The sequence below is a fragment of the Rhinolophus sinicus genome, chromosome 10 (genome assembly GCF_057876585.1).
Source record: "Rhinolophus sinicus isolate RSI-liver-muscle chromosome 10, RSI-T2T, whole genome shotgun sequence".
In the NCBI taxonomy this organism is placed as follows: domain Eukaryota; kingdom Metazoa; phylum Chordata; class Mammalia; order Chiroptera; family Rhinolophidae; genus Rhinolophus; species Rhinolophus sinicus.
The window spans coordinates 5,868,468-5,891,463 of NC_142510.1; the positions used below are offsets into that span (position 1 = coordinate 5,868,468).

The window sequence follows — 22,996 nt, forward strand, 5'->3', positions numbered from 1 at the left end:
GCCTTCAAAGCCCCTTAGCTCTGGTTTGAATGCTGGCCAATTTCTACCTGTGAAAGCTCTGGAACCGCACTGATCAATAGAATGTTCTACAATAATTGAAACAGTCTCTATCCGCACTCTCACACATGGCTAGTGGGCACTGGAACCAGTTACAAGGGCAACCTAGGAAGTGAATAGTTAAAATTTTAACTAATTCACCCATAAACAGCCACAAGTGGCGAGTAGCTACCGTCCTGGACAGTGCAAATTACTTAACACCTAGGAACCTCGTATCCGTAAAATAGGGACTAATAAGAGTTACTTCATTGGGTTGTTGATAGGATTAGGGATCTTGTATATTACACGCCTGGTGCACAGAAGGCACTCAATAAAATGCTGCTTATTAGCGTCAGCCTTTCACTCTTAAAATAAAAAAGTTTGCATGGAAAAAGGAGTGTTCAGAAACACCCCATCCCAGAGACAAAAAATTCTAAGCTGTTCCAGAAAAACCCTCGGAAAATATTCCTTAATTGTCAAGTTCAATTGCAGCAGGAGGCTATCAGTTGCAAGGGCTGTATTTCATTACAGATCTCGCCGCAGCTCAATAAATTAAGCAATCACTCAAAATAACATGTTGCTTTAATCCCCTCTTGGAACAATTTCAAGTTGTTTGGTTTTATATTAGCACAGACTTGAAAGGCGAATCACATTGGCCTCGTTTCTTTTTCCTCAATTCATCAGCTCCTCTGGATATATCTTTGTGTCTCCTGACCAGCAGGAGGGAGGGTTCCAAGGTGAGCAGACCTCCTTTTATCAAAACTGGAGCGTTTTTCCATCCTCTGGCCTTTACACGGTCCGCGTTTCATTTGCTGAAATTACTGGCAGGTTTATCTGCAACTAAGACAGAAAGAGACACCTCTCAGCAGCCCAGATCTGGACGTGTCAAGCTAACTTGCAGTGGCTTTTCCATTCTCCTCTTCTCTCTAGTGGTTTGTAATCTCACAGTAGAATTTCGTTTCCCTTAGAAACTTGGCACTGGAGGTGTCAGCCCGGGAACATATTTGTTTGTGTAAATTAGAAGAAAAATATGTTTTGACCATATTTAAGTTCTAACTGCACTAAAGAAATAAATACTGGGTTGTACAACGCTTCTCGCTGCACCGTCCTGGCTCATCTCCTCAAACTCTGCCTTTGTTTATAAAACCCAAGCGAATGAGAACTCTGAACAGCTTGTCACCTCAGAGGGCTGCAGGGATGACCTCAGAGGCCATGTCCAACTTACCCAGGCCCACATGGAAAGTCTACTTACCTCATTTGGGGTTTGCTTCCCGACACGCTGTGTCCTTGCCAGGGTGGGCGAGGGTATTGGAAGCAGGCACCCTCACACATGCGTTGTTAATGGGCATGGGGATGATACCACGTTTTTGAAGGGCCCTGGGCAACAGCTGTAGAAATTAAAAATGCACATATCCTCTGACCAAGAAATGCCACTTCTAGGAACGTATCCTATGAGTATACTTGGACACATGCCGAAGAGCATATACATTATCACAGCAAAATCCTGGAGTTGACTGAAGTGTTGGCCAGTGTGGGACAGGTTAGGTAGGTGCAACCCTAGAAGTCACTAGAAACAATGAGGTGGGTTGGAGGACTGTCGTGTCTTTAGGATATATTGTAACGCCCCCAACTTTTGTAATGCTATGTGCAAAAAGGTGTATGCACTTGAATATGCTTAGAAAATTTATGAGGATTATGGAAACTGCACAGAAGGGGTATTTTTAGGAAGTGCAGTTGGACTTGGCGTAAACATTGCAAAAGGGCTCCTTTATTTCTCACATTATGCTCTTCTGTGCTATTTTTCTTACCATAAGTATGGCATTATTTTTTAAAATTGGGATAATTAAAAAACACAGACTGGTATTTTAAAAATCGTTTCCATGCTCTGATTGGAGCAACATAGTACAACAGAAATACTCTTGTCATTTCATAGCTGTCAGGCCAGTGCAGGGGTGGTGGGAAGCTTTGTTTTCCTGGTCTTTGTGCAAATAACCTGTAGTGGGATGATTGGTGGCCGCCAGAGAGATAAGATATGTCAATTCCCAATCCCAGAAGCTGTGAGTGTTACCTCAGATGGCACAAATGTGATTAAGTTAAGGGTCTTGAGAGGAGGAGTGGATCCTGGGTTATCTGGATGGGCACTAAACACGACCACATGCATCCTTATAAGAGAGAAGCAGAGACAGACACAGAGAGAAGACAGTAAGAAGATAGGCAGAGATTGGAGTAATGCAGCCTCAAGTCAAAGAACATTGGCACCACCAGAAGCGGGAAGAGGCAAGGAATGGATTATCCCCCGAGGCACCTGTGGGGAGCATAACCCTGCCAGGTCTGGGACTTCTGTAAAATAAGATATTTCTGTTGTTTTAAGATGCTCAGTTTGTAGTACAGTTGACCCTTGAACAATGTGGGGTTAGAAGCAGCAACCTCCTGTACAGTCAAAAGCCATGTTTAAATTTTGATTCCCCAAAACTTAGTTGTCCCTCGGTATCTTCAGGGGATTGGTTCCAGGACCCCCAAGGATACAAAACGTTGCAGATGCTCAAGTCCCCTGTAAAGTGGCACAAACCAATGCATACAGTCAGCCCCCCGAGTCTGCGGATTCCCAACCTCGGATGGAAAACAGCACAGGCAGGGATTTCTTGAAAACAATCCGTGTATAAGTGGACCCATGCAGTGAAACCCATGTTGTTCAAGGGTCAGCTGTCCTTTGTTACAGCAGCCCTAGGAAACAAATATGTCACCTGACTTTCACAGCACCCGTGAAATGTGTGATGTGCACAGGTCCTTTAAGAAACGAGTCTGGTCGAACTGTGCTTTTGGTGATCACAGAGAATTCATTCATCCATCACAGATATTTACTGAGCATCTGCTAGGTGACAGGCAGAGTTCCAGGTGTTGAGGAGATAGCAGAGAACAAAGCAGAGATGCCTGTCTACCTGGAGCTGGCATTTCAGTGAGAGATAGTAAGTAAAATAAATGGAACACGGGGAAGGAATGATGGTAGCAGAAGGTGCTAAAGAGAATAAGAAAGCATAGAAGAGGGAAGGGGACTGGGAGAATGCAGGTCACCCGGAAGGTGACATTGGAGTAGAGGAAACCAATACAGAACTTAACCCTCCAAGTAACCCACTAGTTGGACCAGAATAAATAGGAATGAGATCCCCTTTCTCTCTTCCTTCCTTCCCTGCCTCCCTCCGTCCCATGTTTGCTGCCTGCCTGCTGTGTGCCAGCAGCTGGGGGTGAAAAGATGAGTGAGACCCGGGTTCCAATGCTTTTAAGGTCACCACTCATGGGGAGAACAGTCATAAACAAATCATTAGAAATATAACATGGTGGGCATCAGAGCAGAGGCCAGCAAAAGCTTCACGCTCTGTCCATGGTGGAGAGAGCAGGGTAGGAGAAGTGGGTGTGTTGGGGATGAGGTCGGGGAAATGGAAGCAGGCAGGAACAGGATGGGACTTAAGTTCAAGAGCAAGTGTTTAGTGCTGATTCAATGGGAAATTAATTGGGGGGGAGCACATGGAGATATGTCTGGAAATTGTTTTATTCTCATATACAGCAGGCACACCTAGGAGAGAATGAGTTCTCAGGATAACCTGCCCCCGTTTTGTTTCACACAATCCATGAAGAGGGAAACAGTCTCCGAGTCCGGAATTGGGATGCTTTGTGCCGCACAGAAACCAGAGTTGATCTTATTGGGGTAAAGTAGGGGGTTTATTCACTTGGGTAACTACGATGAAGAAAGGGGAAGGCTGAGCTGCTCTTGGATCCAGAGACTGGAAGGCTCTGGGGTCAGAACCAGTGCCAGTGTCTCTTATACTCCCCTACCTCCATCCGTCCCATGTCACATTCTCCTCTTCTCTGCTTATTGGCCTCTAGCTCTGGGGCTACAGGTAGCTCTGGATGCTGGAGAGGGGGCATGCCAGCTGTTAGGACAATCCTGGGTTGGCCCTGCTTGTGTCACATGACCACTCCTGGACCAATCACTGTGGCTGAGGGATGGGCGTAGTGGGTGGCCATCTTCCCACTGGATGTCAGGTCTGTTACGGGAAGGGGGAGAGAAAATGCTGGCAGGAAAAAAACAAAAACAGAGCCACCTACTTCTGGAGCCTTCTCTCCTGGTTGTGCTGCTTCTACAGTCACTCTGCTGAGAATTGCCTCAATCCTGAGCTGGGCTTTGCTTTAAGATTCACTCTGGCTCTCTGTAAACCCCAAAGCTGCCAGGATTTACTCAGACCTTATTATTATAGTTGTTTTTTGTACCTGTTGTTATTTTAATCACATTTAAAGTCTTGTTCCCCTTTGGTTTATGATTGCTTCTCCTGCCTCGATGGAGAAGAACGGCATTTGTCTTGTTGGTTACTCTGTTGCTCAGGCCCCTTATGTATAGTAGGTCCTCAAATGAAAGAATGAATGAATGAACATTGGCTCATTCACTTAACATTCGCCCACAGAGAACAGGAGGAGCTGCAGTGTCCTTACCTGTTCTTCTGTCAATGAGCCCCTTCCTCCCTCCTCCCAGTCGTGCTGTATCCCCCTTCATAACAAGGTTGTCTGTATAAGTGCATCCTTAGGTGTCATCCTGACTCACACTGAAGGCTGTGAATCTCTGGGTGAATTCTTGGGTTGAGAGTCTAGATAAGGTTCATTTGGTTGGTGGAGGCTACCCTTTGAGGAGGATCATGGAACTACCTTAGTTGGGAGGGATTGGGTGCCATGACTGGTTGCCAATGTCTGCCATGGCCACCTGCCTCTAATGAGCATCTCTGGTCCTGCTGCTGCTCTGGGTTGTTTGCTAAGCAGCGAGCCTGTTTTGAAGCCTGCAGCCCTGTCACTTGCTGTGATACCAGAGTACACTCAGAGTCCAGGACAAAATGGTGCGGCCAAGTAAAACAACTGCAGGCTCTTAGGGAAGAAGGCTTAAGACAAATGGCTATTTTGTTAAGTACCCACATGTCAGCTGGGGTCATGTTATTTTTGGAGATTTAAATGCAGTGGGTTTGAACCCTGTCCCACGTGCCATGGGAGACCCAACGTTTCTTGGAACCTTTCCATGGGTTGGGGATGAGGGGTGCTTATGTGTCTGTCTGCTAGGCACCCAAGACTCTACATTCCTGTGTCCAGTGAGTCAGTTCTGCCTGGGCACCCTTTTGCTGGCCTCATGGGCACGTGACCTCTGCAGCTACATAGGGCCTACGTTTGGTTTTGTGCTCTACTGTCATCTTGAAGTTGATTTTTGAACAAAGGGTTCCACACCTTCATTTTGCAAGTTATGTAGCCAGTCCTGCCCCACCCAGGAGCCGTTCCTTTCCCACCCCACAATGACCCACTCTAGACTCTGCCCCGGTTCCTCCATTCTCCCCAAATTCCATCCACACAAGGATGTGGGTGGAGGAGACTTGAACTGAAGGTTTGGCACAAAGGAAAATGTTGACCTGTCAGCCACATTAACACCACAAAGCGCAGTGTTCACACTGGCATCCCGCTCCTCAGTGGGAAGCAAAGTAGAGGAGGGAAGGCTGATGAATCAAGACTGGCCAAAGGTTGGTAATTGTTGAAGCTGGATGATGGGTATGGGTGTTGTTACAGTGTTTTCTCTGCTTTCCGTATGGTAAGAAATTTCTAGAATACAAAGTTGAAAAAGACAATATAAGACGTGCCTCTGGCAGTTCCTCGGAATGTTCAACATGGAATTACCATGTGACCCAACAGTTCTCCAGGTATAGACCCAAGAGAAATGAAAAGATATGTTCACACAGAAATTTACACACAAATGTTCACAGCTTCCATATTTATAAAAGCTGAAAAGTGTAAACAAATGTCTATTAACTGACAACTGGATACATTAAATGTGGCTGTTATTCAGCCATAAAAAGGAGTGACGTTCTGATATGTACTAGAGCATGGATGGACCGTGAGAACATTGTGATCAGTGAAAGAAGCCAGTCACAAAGGATCACATACTTCGATTCCATTTGGAATACCCAGAACAGGCCAATCTATAGAGACAGAAAGTAGATTAGTAATTGCTTAGGGCTGGGGTGGGGATTGGGGGGGTTGGAGGATTGGGGTGAAGGGGGATGCCAAAGGGTACTGAGTTTCTTTCTGAGGTGATGAAAATATTCTAAAATTGTTATGATGGTTACCCAACTCTGAATATACTCAAAGCCATTGAATTATATACTTTAAATGGGTGAACTCTGTCTAAGCATATTTCCTCATCAGTAAGCCAGATATAACAGTGCCTCCCTTGTGTGTTGCTTATGCAACTAAAATGACTTCATACGTGTAAAGTGCCTAGTTCATGTAAAGCACGCAGTCTATGTTGGTGGTTATAACGCAATTTAGAAAATGGGGACAGTAACCCCTACTTCACAGGGTTAGCTTGATGGAGACAATGCCTGTGAAAACAGTTGGCAAAAAAAGTCTACGTTTTATTATTGTTATAACTCTCTTAAAGGCTTTTGAGAGGATTCTTTACTTCTTAGTAATATTTAAAACTTGGAGCTTTGAGAGTGTAGAAGAGCTCTAATTTCAGAGATAAAATGACCCTTAATCCAAAATCCAAACTCTGTCATTTAACAGTTCAGGAAACTGTGCCCCCGACCCCTGGCTGGGATTGGAACCTGCCCATAACTAAAACCTGAGTATTCTTTCAGCTGAATGCTGCATGTTCCCCAGTAACAGGCACTCGGGAATCTAACCCGCATGTCTTTAAATACTTGTGTCGTCTCTGAGGTCCCCCCCCCAGAACCTGTTAAACAGTAATCTGCTACAGGGTTTCGCAGGCAGGTTTGGGGCGGGGAGAGGAAAAAGACCTGTGTCTCCATACGCTTCAGGGGCTGTCCACAAACAAGCCTGCTGAGGTGGCCAGGGCTGATACTGCCCCAATGACGACTTGCTTTCCTGGAAGGTGTCATCTAAATAGGTTTGGTTCTGGAGATATAGCAGCCTCCCATTCATTGCTTGTATCAGCTATTAACCGAGCTAATACGTGCCAGGCCCTGGGGACACAGCCATGAATGAGTCACGGCCCCTAACCTTGGCAACTGCCCTGCCTGCCTTCTAATAGGGACAACAGACAAATAGGCATTTGGGCAGTTCAGCTCCAGAATAAGTCTTCATGTTCTCCCCGGGATGTCAGCCCCACCCTGAACACTGTATTGACTGGAAAACGACTCAGGGCCTGGCTGTGTGGTGTATGGATGGTAGGAGGTAAGAGTGATAGCTTCTGAGTAAGTCAGATCCGGGCAGGACTGGCTCCACATTTGCAAAATGAAAACCCGAGCCCCTGGTTCCAAAATGGTTAAGAATTTCAAGATGACAACAGCAGAGCATGAAACCAAGTGCAGGGCCCCCAACCATGAAGTCGGCCCTGCACGTGGGGTGAAAATCCTTTCCTGCTGGGTACCCAAGGGCACATCTCTTCATCTGCCTGGTCCTTCCAGCCACCAGGCCCTTCAGCCTCAGTTTCTTCACCGGAACAGGAGATGTTAAGGCCCACCTGAGGGTTGACTGTGGCTGCTAAAGTGAGATGAGGCATGTAGAGTGCTCAGCAGGGAGGAGGGACGCAACAACCTTATCTTACCGATGTCCTCAGCCTGCTGTGGCTGCCACGTGGCCTCCTAGAAGGAGCGTGCACATTTATTATTCTTAGGTAAGAGCTAAGACGTATATAGCGCTTGGTCGATGCCAGGCACTGTCCTTAGTTCTTTAGGGGTGTTCGTGTATTTCATCCTCCCTACAGCCCTATCACCTAGGTACTTTTATCCCAGCACCTACAGATGGGGAAACTGAGGCCCAAAGACGACTGGGAACTTGCCTGAGGGTTCCTGAGGTCACACACCGGTCAGTGGAAGAATCCAGATGCAAACAGGGGACATCTGGCCCCTGCGTCTGTGTTCTTAACCTACCTGTGTGTCCCAGGAGTTGACACATTACTGGCACGCACACGTGCATACACACGCCATGTGCATACGCCTTCCCTGAGAAGCTAACACCAAGCGTAGAGTATGGAATTTTCCCCACAGCATGGGATTCTTTCTTTCTTTGCTTACTCTTCTATCTCCCCCGACTCCACTGGGAGCCTGATGAGGGCAGGGGCTGTCTCGCTCCCTGCTGTACTTCCGTCAGCTGGTAGAGCACTTAGCACACAGTAGGCCTTCAACAGACAAGTGCCCAGTGTAGGGGAGTCAGAAAGCAAGTGTCTAGACAAAGAACTCTGATCCAGAATCAACAGAAACCATCTCACCCCCTGTCCTGGCTTTTCCTATTGGGGTTCTCCCCAATCTGTGGGATAGAGGCATTTAAGGGGCACCCCGAGGGCCCCCCATCCTGGCAGGCTGCAGGGCGGGCTGGGTGTGGGTTGTGCTCTGGCAGCTGGGCTGGCAGCTGTCTGCCCGCCTCCCAGTGCCCGCCCCAGCTGGCCAGCTGGGCCCCAATGCCACCCCCCACCCCATGACACAGCAGAAAGTGCAACCAGAGTCCGCCCCTGCTGGCTGGGACCCAGCATGTGCTGTTTTTCCCCCCAAAAGCTACCATCCCAGGGGGCAGGTAGGGAGGGAGCTGGTACCCAAGCCTGACACAGGGTGGCCTGTCTGAAGAGTGGCCCCTCTGGGCCAAGGGCACTACTATGCCCCTTCCCATCCCAGAGCCACGGGTGCCCTGTTTGTGAACCATCATAGCTGCCTGATGAGCCCCTGCTCGGAGGCAGAGTGTTTATTATGCTCCCCATTTCACTGAGAAAAACTGAGGCTCAGAGAGGTGCCCTGGCCAGGAAGGTGAGCGCTGAACATCATGGGCCTAAAATGAGAGACAGATCAGAGCTCTGGGTGGGTGTAGCGGTGGAGGCTTGAGGGGTCTTATTGGTGTTAGTGAGCAGGGAAGGGGTTGTCCCCCCAAAGGAAGAAGACATGTGCCACACAGGGTGTCATGGGTGGAGCCCTCAACTGATTTGAACTGGCCTCCGCCCTCTGCCCCACCCCTCCACACCCCAATCACATGGGGTCATCTTGAAACTCTCTGAAATAAACAAGAACTCTTAAGTCAGTGGACCTATGAAACTTTAAAACCACCATCTTGATTTCTGCCCGGTCCTCAAACCACCTATCCTTTCTTTGCTTAATAGTTTTTCTTTTAAGCAACTCACCATTTTTACTTAAATAAATTGATGTAAAAAAAGGGCCTTTCTATCCCTACCCACAATTGAAAACCGTTTGCTGTAAGTAGAAATCAGGTGTGTACAGATGTGCCTATTAGCATAATCAACATCTTTATCCAGGTCGTACTGAAAATCACCGAGTAGACAGCACATCAGACTCCCGCAACCTCGATTCCTAAACGTGGGTTTCATGCGCGAGGAAATGGAGGCCCAGGGAGGTTGAGTCACCTACCTGGGGTGACACAGGGAGAGGGGCAGAGCTTGGGCTGGCTGCTTCCAGAAGCCAGAGCTTCTCCTCTGCACTCACACCCTCCCCGTGGAAGGCTCTGACTGCCCCATTTTCAAAGCACCTTCGGAGCTGGCGTATCACTTGCACTTATTATAACATTAGGGGCAACCAAGAACCCTTTGAGGCCAGAGCATGGGGTGCTCCCCTTCCATTGGCAGATAGGGAAACTGAGGCAGAGAGTGGGTCCGTCTCACATTGCTGCTGAGTCTCACGTTGCTGCTGAGTAAGCCAGGACTGTGCAAGGGCCCCTGCCAAGGTGACGATCCCAGCGGTGGCTGGAAGGACCAGGCTGAGTGTGAAATTCGCCTGTCAAACAGGTAGCACTTGTTTCTTTCCCACTTTGCCCAGCTCCCCCCTGGAGCCCCCAGAGCAAACGCTGACAGGAGCCACAGTTGGCCCTGTTCCCCAGGCCAACATCCCGCCCTTGGAGGGCAAGAAGCATGTTTAACAACCCGCGTCAGTGGGTGGCGTCTTTTTACTTCTCGTCGTGGTAAGCAGTTCTGAGTGCTGTGAGGGGAGATCTATCAGGGACCAGAAGGGAGCACTGGGGGGACCCCTTTCTCTCTTCTTTCGGTGCTGGAGGAAGTTCGAGCTGCGGTCCCAGCCGGGCCAGCCCGGGGACCCCGAGGAATACTGCAAGAGCAATAAGGATTTTTAGGGGCATTATGATAGTGGAATGGAAACACATCTGCCCCCAAAAGTCCCTCATTTTCCCTGCGGTAATGAACCAGCTGGGCGGCAAGTGGTGGCTCTCAGAGCACCAAGAGCCAAAACTAAAAAGGAAAAATGTACAAAGTTAGAGCAAACTTGCAACAAGCCAAGGCTTTTATGGTGTACGGCGGCTCCACCCAGGCTCCTAAAAAGCTGATAATGTTTGCCTGATACTTGGCTAAATGGGTCTCCATGCAGTGGCTTCAATACAAATGCACCTCCTCTGTGCCCCGAAAACTAGGATCTGGAACCCCAGGGCAGGTTCCAGGCATCATTCCCTAAAGCCAGGCCATTCCCAGAGCCTGTGCTGTTCCCCCAAGACCTCGAATGGGTACTCCAAACGCTCATTGATGATCTCAGTGAGCCACGAATCCTCCTCTGGAATGTGGGGAAGTTAGTCAACTGGGAAGCGCAGATGAAAATATCTGGAAAGCGAGCAACTGTTTCCTTGGCTGTACAAGAAACAAGGGCGAAGGCTCGGGTAGGGGAGTCTAGTGGTTATCGCCAATGGGTTAAAAAGGGAGAAATCACTGCTGAGCTCCAGGGTGCCGCCTCTCAGGTCCCACCACTAACGGCTGAGAATAAGGAGGCCATGGCAGTGGCTCCCGCGGGGCATGTGGCCTTTGAGATCTCTGCAGGCAGGGGCCCCCATGCCAGCCAGCACCCCAGGCCGTGAAAGAGTTAACCCCTCCAACAGTGGCTGACACCCGAGCAGGAGGCTGCTCACTCAGCAGCTGGCATATCGCACTGGGCCATCGCAAATGAGAGGGGCTGAAAACAGCCTCTGTGAGTTCTGTGAATGGAAGTGGCCTTATCGCCATCGGAACGAAAACGGGGCGAAAAGCCTTCCCGACACAGAACCGACTACCCGGGTGCTCGCTGGCTCCTTGGCACCTGCCGCGTGGCCCCGGAGCTCTGGCAGGGACTCCGGCATCTGTGCCGGTGAGCACCCGGCCGTCTGGGCCAGGCCTGCGAGGAAGCGATTCTACACTCGCCATGTGACAGCCGGCAACCAGATCTCTTCTTTCAAGCAGCACCTAAAATATTCTTCGGGTGAGCCTAAGGCTAAATATGGTATGGCCTGCAAGTGCCCGGTCTGGACCTTTTAATGCCATTCTAAGATATAATCAGGAACCCACGAGGCCTTTGGGTGGCCTGGAGTCCAGTTACTGGGGCCAAATGGGAGTCCTGTGGGAATGGCTGACTCAGGGCTGGGTACAACTTCCCCAAGCGGGTTCGTTCTGGTGCCAAGGCAGAGCAGGCTTTTCTTTCCTGCATGCTTTACCCCAGAATGCCCATCCAGTTGTTTCTCTCTCTCCCCACCCCTGGGGGGGCTTAGATGGAAGTCCCCTCATCTGCCCAGCTGACCCTTTGATAGCCCTCCCAAAACCTTCTCCCCATTCCAAGGCTGCACCCCTGCCTTCCTGGCCCGGGTTTCCCTCACTGCCCAATGAAAGAAAAGGGCTCAGCTCCCTGGTGGATGGGAGGCCCGCTGGCTGGAGGACAGGAGCAAACACATACGCAGGTAGCTGGCCGGTAGCTTAGCTGTGTGCGTGCTCTGTTGCTGGCCCTGTGCCACAACCCCTTAGCTGACCCCAGCTGGAAGGCTTGCAGCCCTGTTGGAGAGCCTCAGCCTGGGCTGCAAAAGTACAGCTCTGCTCCTGATCCTTCTAGACTTGAGTCTACTCTAGCCCAGGCTGATTTGCTCCGAGCTGGGAGGACGGCCTCATCTGCTTCCCTTTGAGCATTCAGGACACTGCTTATTTAGGAAAGTGGGGTTCTGCCCTCACTTGCACCACTAACTGATAATAAACCCTGCAGAGCCTCAGAGGAGGCTGCCCTGGGGAGCCAAACACCCCACTTCGGGCCAAAAAATGCTGCGGCTAGGTCCCAGGAGGAGAGACCCCCACTCCCACCCTGGGCACCTGTCTGGGGCTTGTTTGTTCTCCAGTGGTGGCTTTAAGGCCACGTTCAGGCCTGGGCTGGCAGCGGTCCAGGCTGTCTTGGGCAGAAATGCCAACAGGCCTGGGCACTGATCTCACGCATGATTCCAACAAGACAGCCTAGCTTTCTGCACGCCTCTGAGGAAACTTTCACACCAGGCTGCACAGCTAACTGAAGGCTCCAGCCAGCAGCCGCTCACTCCTTTCCCAGCTTGGGCCAAATCCCCAGGCAGAGGCTGAATCTGCCCCCATCTTCCCAGTGCATTTTTTAAATGGCTTTGTGGTGACACCAACAGCAGTTTTCGTTTACTAGGTGTGTCTCCCGTTCATCTCCTGGTGCAGCCATTCAAGGACACAGAACCAAGTTGGCTCTGTGGGTCCTGAAATGTTTTGTGTAAGGAAGGTGATATTAAATCAGAAACTTTAAGTCTTTGATGACTGGCTGCTTTGAAAAGAGACCACAAAGAGAGCTAGGGGATTTGGGGTGACAGAGGGACCCCCAAATCCACTCCTTCCAAATTCTCTTCAACACCTATCCTTTTGCCTGAAAAATCTATGGTTGTTTATATCCTGTTTGTGTCGGTGCTTTTGTTCAGGGTTTATTTTCACTCATTCTAAAAATAAGCGAAAAGAACTTCACATTTTCCTGAGTTTGGGATGCTGGGCAAGAAAGAAAATTCCAGTTTCACTGAACTCTGATCAATGTTTTCTATTGTTTGTATACGCCCTCAGTTCCTGGCATGTGATTGTAAGGACCGAGTTTGCCTTAACTTTCCATCAGATTAGTTTCTATCGTCGTGTCTGAAATAGCTGTATTTACTCTACAATCCCAATTAAAAGAGAGTGAGCCCATCTATTAGGACGCTGTAAGTTTATTATCTGGCAAGAATCTTCTTTCTGTTCTTAATATAAGGCTGGGGTGGGGGCTGGGCAACAAGAAACAGAGGGAGTGTTCTCTCATAGGGACTTTTCCAGTTTTCATTGGTTTGAGTCATAAATGCACGTTTTATTTTTAAGGAAGTAGTAGTTTTATTGCAGCACCACCTCTAAAAATTTTACAAACCCCCCCCTCCGTTGGTGTACCCTGTTCTTTTCTATTGAAACTTTTTTTTTTCCCCTGAGATTTGCTATGGCTTGTGTATTTCTAAGAACGAAATTCAGAGTTGCTAATTTTTTCTTTTCTTCTAAATCCACACTTCTTTGGGGAGTGGGGATAGCAACTGCTTAATGAAATTTCACGCAGAGGAGGAAAAAAGGAGAAAAGGCAAAATGTCAGTGTGTTCATCAGTTCCATGTTGGGGTTTTTTTCCTTATTGGGTGGGGGGGAGGGGCTGTGGTGAGACTGAAAAGAAGCTGTGATTCTTTGCCGAATTAATGACTTCTCACTTGCAAAGTGCTGACTTATAATCTCTTCATCATACTACTTTACCTGTTTCCAGACTCGGAGGGTGAGGGGACGTTTGCTAAACATTTTCATAGTTCCATGCCTGGTTTCAGAGGGCTGAATCTAAGCAGTGACTTCTGTACTGTGGCAAATGCCTGCATTCACATTCAGCACGAAATCCTGCCTGGTTCTCCACACTTAACAATTCAGTAATTTCAACATACGGCTTCATCGCCTCGATAATAGCTTAGGATCTTGGCGCATAGCATTCAGTGTTCTGGCCTCGGTAATTCACGGAAAACGCCCTATTTGTAGAAGTATCATTAAAGGCTAATTTGGTGAGATATCCTTATTTAGCTGAGCAAATAGGAACTGACAGCTTACCAGTGTTCCTATAGGGGTGACGATTCAGCAAAGCATAAACACAATTTATTTCACAATGTGACAATTTCCCATCACCCAGCCATGCTGGAATTGTGGACTCCTGAAAATTGTGCTGTTTCATGGTGTCCCGTAACAAAGCGGAGAACTCTGGACATAAAAAACTGCTTTTTGCTAAGGCCCCAGGAGTGCAGCTGTCACCTGTGTGTCCATGCGCCATGTCTATTAAATGCTGAGCTTTAGATCTAGGACTTTGTGTTCAAAAGTTTTTCAGGTACAGCTTACTTTTCTATTCCCTGTTGTGAACAGTTGATTGAAACCAGGTTTGCAGATACATAAATTTAAGGTATATGGCTGTCTATGTAGGTTACAACTAGAAGGCAGGGATGTGTGTGTAAATTGATACAACTAAATAAGGTTAATGACCTTAACCTTATTCTGGGAGGGGCATTTGTCCCCCACTATCCTAGCCTTAGAGGAATTCCCTGTGAACACCTTATGCAGAGTTTCTTATAAAATGACTTAGAGCGAGGTGGCAAAGAACTGCAAAGGAATATTGTGATTCCACGTGGAAGTAAGTAGAGGGTTGCTCCTCTGACAAATCTAATGTAATTACGGTTCACAATTCCAGCGGTGTTTGATTTTGGGGGTGACCTATGTGCTACTCGTTCCCTTCAAATCCTATCCATGCAAACGCCTCATCAGACCACTTTTCATATCTCTTTTTGGCCTCCCAAAGAATGAGGCCCTTGAAAACACAGCAGGTTCAACAAACTGAGAAAACACACACACTCATATAAGAATGTCCCCCCAAATGGCCTTTCACTTTTGCCAAAGGTAGCCAACCTTCCTTACAGGAGCAGCTTGGGATATCAGCTCTCTCCCTCACTCTCCAGGGGCAGCTGGCGCCTGAATCCCCGCGCTGTTGAGAATGACCCCAAAAGCGGGACTTTGTGGGCCAGTTGGATAAAACATAAACTCATCTCGCCCTCAAAACCCCGATTCTGGGACCACAGCCTCCAAAATCTCCTCTCTCAAGAAGTGGCCCCTCCCCAGCTCACAGCACTGGGACAGGCTGACTTTGAGGCAGGATTTTGGAGAATCCTGGATAACTGAAGGAATCATTACAGGGTTTTCCTGTAGGCATGATAGTTCATCTCATGGAAAAGCAGGGTCCTGTGGTAGGGAGGGGGATGGGTCTGCCCGCCCCCTGGGGGGATCTTTTCCCCTTCTTGCCCCCAGCCCCACACTTGGGCTTGGAATCTTTTCAGGAAAGAAGACGCTAGGTGCCTCAAATGTCCCTAAGAAGAGAGCAAAGGAGCGCCCGTGGTGCCTGGTACACTTCCGGCAATTACCTCCCCCCCCCCCAATTCATCTAAAGTTTAGTTATTTGTGCCCTTAATTGTCTCTCATTAAAGTCAAATTTGCTGCTTGCCCAGATTGGTGGAAATTATTTCCATCTTAATAGCTCATTTAGCCTCTGGGTTCTGGAAAGGCCGCCCCCGTACACACACCTTTTCTCCCCACTTGAAACCCCCTCCCTTTTTCACAACTTCTCCTAAAAATAAATTATAAATATGGATGTGTCCTCAGAGGATCTGAGAGGCACATTCCAACGCTCCCCGCCGAGGGGACTAGAAGCAGGAGAAACCAGAAACGCCACTCCCCCACGCCCAAATCAAAATGCCTTTTCCCTTTTTTCAGTCTCCCCTAACTTTTGCCAGAGCAACTTGGTGTGGTCTCGGGCCGTGACACCCCATCCGCACCCCGGAACCTGGCTTTTTAACTCTTGCCCAGCAAAAGCTAAAACCAACGTGCTATGGCCGCCTGCTCCAGGAAGGGAGGAGGGAACAGAGGGAGGGGGCAGCCAACTTAACTTCGGGGAGGTGGTAACTCTCTGGGGACTGTCCTCCCCCGCTCTTCCGGATGTCCCCAGGGCCGGGCGCTGCCCCCCCACCGTCCCCCGCCCGTGCCAGCGCGCGGCCCTGAGCGCACGTGGAGTGGCGGGTGCGGTGGGCGCGGACCCGCAAGCAGGCGGCCTGCTATCCGCACAGCATTGATATCGGGGTCACGCAGCGAGTCAGTTTCCCGAACGGGCTTTCCAGGGTGGGGGCGGGGTGGCTGCCTTTCCAGCCTCCACGTTAATTTCCCAGCCCTCGCATCGAGAAGGTGGGGGTCTGCCTCGCCCCCATTCCATCTCGCCCAACACGCCCCTCTCGGAAGCCAGCGAGAAGGCTGGGGGGTAGCCAACACGCCGCCTCGGGGTGGCGGATCGCAGCCCAGACAAGCGTCTAGCGCCGGGTCCCGGGAGAGCCGCGCGCTGCCCCGGCCGCCACCTCCCGGCTCCCATTCCCACTCGCCTCCCAGGCAGCCACCCGCAGCACTTTCAGCCCCGGGTGCCTGGGCACCCACCTGCCGCGGATCCTGTCCTGACCCGGGGGAGGGGTGCCATGCAGGAAAAAAGGGGAGACTCACCGCCGCTGCCTCCTGCGGGCGTGCAGGGGGCCCCCCCGGGGCTGCGCCTTGCGGGGCAGTGGGTGCCCCGCGGGCCCTGCAGCCTCCGCCTCGATTGGAGCCCAGCCTCAAATCCTTCTCCGAGGGGTGGGGGGCAGACTTCCAGAAAAAAAATCCCTCCCCTCCCCAGACAAGATCTAAGTGACGGGCGGAGGGGGGGGGGGGCGTAGAAAATCCTTTTCTGCTGAGAGCACGGAGCCGACCGGGCTGCACCCGGCCTCCACTGTCCGCGGCCGCCACAAAGCCGCGCCCCCGTCCCCCTCCCGGCCCAGTCCCCCCTCCCCCGCTCCCCCCACGCCCTGTGGCCGGCCTGGGGCGGGGGCTGGGCCAGCCCGGGGTTGGCCGCTCTGGGGAGGCGGCGGGGCGGCTCCTCCCCAGCCGGCCCGAGAGAGAGGGCGAGAGCCTTGAGCAGAGGGCGCCCGCGCCCGGCTGCCCAGAGTGGGGGCTGGGGCGGGGGCCAGGGGGTGCCTTCCTAGAAACCCTCGCCAAATATAGTCAGCGGATAGGGGCATTCCTAGAAATGCGGCGGCGGCGGCGGCGACGACGTCAGCCTCAACCTATGGAGGGCAGAGCTTGGGGTTCTCCAAACTGGGGGGACGAGGAAGGGGGAACATTCCCCGCTTCCAATATCCTCATGGCCTGGAGAAGGGAGCCCAGGCTGGGTCTCCATTCCTCCAAATGCGCTCCAGGCATCCCTCAGCTGGGGGCGCAGGGGTGCCTGAATGGGGACACATCTACTTAAGATTCAGACCCACCCCCGATCTTCCTCCCCCTTTGGGAACACCAGTGACTGTGCCAGAACTCGCTTTTAGCCCTTCCTCCAATTTTCAGCACTCCCCCTGCCCCTATGAACAAACAGTAGAAGTAGGAATGGCACCCAGACTGGCCCACTTGCCCTGGCATCCCCTAATCTCCTTTGGGATGACCAGTGTCCTGGAAGCCTCAGGTTTGAAAGTGGACAGACAGGCTCTGTTCCCAAGAACTCCCCAAAATACCAACCCAGCTTCAAGCCAAAAGATCAAGTTATGCTCCCCCCTCCCCATTCTAATGTCGCTTTGTTGCTGTTTTCACAGCCCCAGGCTCTGGGAAATACTTGGGAAGTTGGGGTTGGGGCATGAGGGCACCCTGTCCACCTGGCAAAGATCTGGCCTCTGGCGCTGACACCCACCCCCTCCCCATAAACTACTCTCCCTCCATCAACTACATAAGGTTTCGCAGTAAGGGGACCATTCTCCACACTCAGCCACCTCCTGAAATCTGCCTCACCTGCACCCCTTGCTCAGGGACCCCCAGATCATGGCAGAAATGTCCCTTCTTGCCTAAAAGGGGATCCAAATAACTGAGACATGACTTGTCCGCCTTGACCGCACAGCCTCTTTTTGAGCAAACGTGACTGGACTGAGCTTCCAAGGATCATAAAAAATGTATTTGCTGTCCTCTGTTGGCCAACGCGTGTCACACTCAGAAAACATCACCCAACCCAGTGGGTGCTCCTGCTGCCATCAGGGGGCTCCCAGGGGCCCCAGCCAGAAGGAGTGGGTCAGAGAACCCCTTCCTCTTTCTGCACAGGCTTCACTCCTACTTCCCCTGATGGGTGTGGGGGAGGAGGGTCCTGGCTTGCAGCCACTGTACAGGACTTTGACCCACTGGCCTTGTGGGTCATATGCCTTCTCCCTTGTTGAGCTCTAATTCCATAAGCCTGGAGGACCAGGCTCAAGGGGTGGGGGTCTGGCTTCACTCCGGGCCGGGGGACTCCTAGAGGATGGTTTCTCTAGTAGCAAATTGGAGAGGGAATGTGGTGACAGGACTAGGTCAGATCTTTCTGAAGGCAAAGGGAGGATCAATGATAATCAACAGTCTCCAGTTTTTCTTGAACCTACTACCCTGTTTCCCCGAAAACAAGACCTAGCCGGACAATCAGCTTTAATGCGTCTTTTGGAGCAAAAATTAATATAAGACCCAGTATTATATATTATATTAATTATATTAAAGACCGGGTCTTATATTATAGTAACATAAAACTGGGTCTTATATTAATTTTTGCTCCAAAAGGTGCATTAGAGCTGATTGTCTGGCTAGGTCTTATTTTTGGGGAAACATGGTATGTGCCAAGCACATGGCATATACTATCTAACCAAACTCACCCAATTTTCCAGATGAGAAGACTGAGGCTTGGAGGTCAGTTGTTGGTTGATCAGCCGCTTGTTTGCCCTCTGTGTACCAAGCACAGAGATGCTGGAGCCACAGTGACAAACAGGACAGACCCCTGCTCTCAAGGAAGTCATTGGCTCAGGCACCATGACAGACTCAGGCTGGGCTGGGATATCCCACCCGCTGGGAGACCCTGGGCACTGCTTAGCCTCTCTGGGCCTCAGTTTCCTAATCTGTAAAATAGGAGTTATAATTCCTGCCTTACAGGATTTTTAGGGGGGTAAAATGAAACAAAGTCTGGGTAGGGTATTTGGCAATTTTTTTTCATTTCCTCCTATACATAGTATTTTCCTTTTTTTATTCTATGTCTAGAAGTTGCAGTTTTAAGTACTATTAGCAGAAAATACATAACAAAAGCTTCCTAACAAGTGAAAAAAATAATTATAAATGCTAGAAAAATTGGCCTCATTAACATATTGACTTGTACTTGACACACATTTCATTGGAAATTAGTTCCACGACACCTAGAGAAGCATTAACATTTCCAAAGCACTCTGAGTAGTGAGGACATGGGTTCTTTGTCATCTAAATGCAACGTAGACAGTCACTCTATGTCTGAATGGAATATGGACAAGTGTCACAGGTGGTCATTCTGACATACTGCCGACCTACTGTTCCATTCCGTCTCCCAGAGATGGTCCTGGTGAGTAAGTGTCCTTCCGCTTTGTTTTCCTCTTTGCTTTGATCTTCCTGAAGCTTCAGAATTATGTTTTGGATTTCTTTTCTCTTTCTGTTCTCATTCCTGGGGAGGGAGACCAGTTTGCCAAATTCAGAGGATAGCTCAGAATTGAGAGTTGGATTTCTCTTAGAATTTTAACCTTTGACTGAGAAGGGCCTCTGAGTGACTTCACGAGGTGGTTGATTGTGCTTGGTGTTATTACCTGGAGGAGGGGGTGTCTGAACTGAGATGGGACAGAGTAAAACAACTGGGCCCGCGGGAGGGGTGAGGTCCGGGCATTAGATACAGTACGTGCAAAGGCTGGGGCCCTCCAAGAGCTGAACTAGCGCCCTCCTGCCAGAGCAGCTCTGGCTCAGGGTCTTGCAGGAGCTGACGCCCATCCACATCCGTGCACTGAACCATGGGATTGTGGAAGCTCCCATTGCACCCCTAGTTCAGGCCCTAAGAGCTGGAAGCAGAAGGGAAAAGCAGCGCCTGTGGGTGAGGTCCCACTGAAGGCAGCCAGGGCACTTTCAAAGGCCCCTCAAAGATGCCCCCGATCCTTTGAGGCCAGCTCTTGCCCATTCTGGCTCAGCTTCCCATGACTCAAGCTAGAGCCAGGCCTGAAATCCAGTTAAGCACCGGAAGCACCGCCAGACTTGGGAAAACAACCCGCTCTCCTGCCGGAAGCCCCAGAGGCCTGCTCTGGCCTTCTCCCAGGAAGGAGCCCCACCCGCACCCAGGTTCTGGCCTGGGGATGGTGCCGAGGCCTAGGCCACAAGTGTAGCGCAGCCACGCCAGGCAGAAGCAGCGTTTGGGAAAGGCCTGGACTCCTGGCTCCAAGGAGGGGGAAGGGAGAGAGGAAGACAGAGACACACACACACACACACACACACACACACACACACACACACACACACGCAGGCCTCACCGTGCTTCTCTATAAGTTTCCTTGGGGCCTGCAAGAGAGAGACAGGAAGAGGGTGCCGATGCCCAGTCACTGCTATCTCCCGAGACTCCCAGAATATCAAAAAGGACAAATTTCCAGAGTAGGCCTACAAAAATTATCGTACCATAGGTTTTAAAGGTCTGCATTGAACAAAAGTATGCGCTTAAAACACACACACACACATATATATATATACAGTAATGTAGTAATCGCAACGTAGGTATGCCAGACATGGAACAATGACAGGATTTGCAGAAAATACGTTTTTCTGTGCTTCCAGCAGTGGTCACAGGACACAGGGTTTGAAGTGACACGATGTCCGTCTTCCTCCCTCGACCCCATCAGAAGGAGGCTGTGACCACCCTTGCGATATCTTCTGGAGATAAAGTGAAGAATCTAGCCTAAAACGAATCTTTCTGAGTACGAGGACTTGGGCCAAGTGGTCTGCACAAGTTAGGACCAAAGCACCCTGAAAACCAGAGGTCACCCCTCCCTTGCCACGGACCCTTGGCACGATGCTGAGTGTGGGGACAACTCCAAGGCCTTTTATTTTGCCCTGCCCACCTGCCTAGTGGTGTCTGCTCCCTGGAAGGAACAGAGACCTCGGGCTCCGCAGTGGCAGGTGGAGAGAGTTCTTGGCCTGCCTGGGTTTCCTGAAGACCACCCAGAGCCACAGGTCCCTGTGGGCCTACAGCCTTGAGTTCCTTTATGAAATAAGAAACTCGCTCGTGTCCTGTAGCCCTGTTACCCTGTCCTGTCTGGCACATGCTACGGCAAGTAAAGGTTTGTTCAAAAATGAATAAAAGAAGGAAGCAAAAGTACTGGAAGAGAGATTGTGGGGCTGGAATTGTAGTGACATCCCGTTTGTGAGGACATCAAGACTCCCAGGAGGCAGAGAACTCCAGGTCCTAGGTGGACAGAAGACAGCCGGTCATGTGGTGAGACCAGTGGCCTGGGAACAAGACCCTCACCTGCTCAGGTTCTCATGACCCAGGCACTCAAAAGGCTGGTTGAGAAAGGCTTTGCAATGAAAGAGAAGCGAAAGATCGGTCGATGAGCTGGGACAGACCCTCCGCCCTCACTGGCAGCAGCAGGGATGTGAAAAGGATCAAACTGCCACTTCACACAGAGTCTTTGTCAGGGTCTGGCACATACTAAGTGCTCAATAAATTGTAGCCATTATCATGAGCCATTAAATGGGGGTGATGAACCGTCCAGGCCTGTGGATGCTACAAACAGATTTACAAGTGCGAGGTGTTCTCCCTTCTCTCCTGTAAGATGTGGTTGGTGTCCCTGGCGTCAGGTTCGTTCTTGCTCCTCAGCCCAGTGGAATCAAAGTGGAAGTGGCACTGTGGTCTGAGAGGGTGACCCAGTCTGGCCCGACTGGACCTGGTCACCTACAAATGCAGACTTGGCTTCTTGGAGTTTCAGCAGGGCGGCCAAATTGTGTCGCGAAACTAGAAGAATGCCTCACACATCCAGCCCCAGGGGAAATGGAAGAGTTGGTCCACATGTCCATCAGCATGGAACCCTTGTCTGGAACCCGTGTGACTGTGACCCTAGCACCACCTCTCAGACCAACGCCAACTTACAAGTAAATGCTGTTGGCTTTGAGTTTTTTGACCAGAGGTTGCAACTGGCAGCCCACAGGCCAAGTGGAGCCCACAGATGTGTTGCGTTTGGCCTGCAGAGCATTTAAAATTGTAATAATAAATTTGATTTGGCTGCCAACATTTTTAAATCAGGAAATTTCATTTTGAAAAAATCCAGATTTCTGGCTTCTCTTTAAAAAAATCAGATGATCAAAAGATTTGGCAGCAGCGGGCCTGCATTCCCACAGGGCCACAGCTGGTTGGAGCAGAGTAGACGATAAGAGAATATTCGTCAGGGAAGGCTAGCTGCTGTAATGAACAATCCCAAGCTTTCAGGGGCTTACCACACTATAATTTTATTTCTTGCTCATATCATAGTCCAAGTAGTGGGGGGGGGGTTTGGGGTGTCCACAGTTATTTAGGAATCCAGGTGTCTTCCATTTTGTGGCTCTGATATCTCCTAGGACTTCCTTCTTTCTAACTGAGCTGGAGGATGGTGAAGGAGGATGTGGAGAAAACAGACCGGTTTTTCATTGCATCAGCTACGAAATGTCCCAGGTTGGTGAGAACCAGTCATGAGGCCCAACAGGGACCCAAGGGGGCTGTGAAATGCGGTGCCTGGCTCGGGGCCCAGGAGGAACAGAAGAACACAGAGGCTTATAAGCACCAGTGTCTCTGTTTCAAGTGGCTGCCCGACATGCTTTCTCTACTTGGTCATGGAAGTTCTATTCTTCTCATGTCCTTCCTCTCATTTCCCCAGCACAGCCATTTGGCTCAGGGGAAACCACCGGTCATTGGTTGAGGAATGGTCATGTGGTACAGTCCCAACCAATGAGACAGGATGAATTTGGATGTGATGTCTGGAACTGTAGCAGCCATATTGGGACCAGCCTTGCGGTGAAGCCAACATGGTGATGGCAGAGACGAGAGATGGAAGGAACCTGAGTCCCTGGTGGCCTGGTGGAGTTGCTTACAACCAGTCCAGAAACCCTCGCTACCTCCAGACGTCCCGATCAATGTGTACTAAATTCCCTTACTGGTTAAGCCAGTTTTGAGCCAGAGGAGCTCCTATTCCTTGCATTCATAGAATAAAGTATCCAAATTGGTAAGAGTGTAGTCCCTGCCTGGCTGGAGTCATATGTTCACCTGCCTGGCCATCTATGTA

General features: G+C 50.3%; 1 long non-coding RNA gene across 2 annotated transcripts; it reads right to left on the reverse strand.

The window, feature by feature from the left end:
* Positions 1-600: 600 nt before the first annotated feature.
* On the reverse strand, positions 601-17,884 carry LOC109433863 (uncharacterized). 2 transcript variants are annotated; one of them, XR_012493081.2, is made up of 3 exons: positions 16,383-16,909; positions 1,289-10,121; positions 601-876 (listed from the first exon to the last, which is right to left on the reverse strand). It is a non-coding gene; the product is annotated as an uncharacterized LOC109433863 (long non-coding RNA). The 2 variants fall into 2 exon arrangements; XR_016022549.1 differs by having other exon boundaries at positions 601-10,121; positions 16,383-17,884.
* Positions 17,885-22,996: the final 5,112 nt, after the last annotated feature.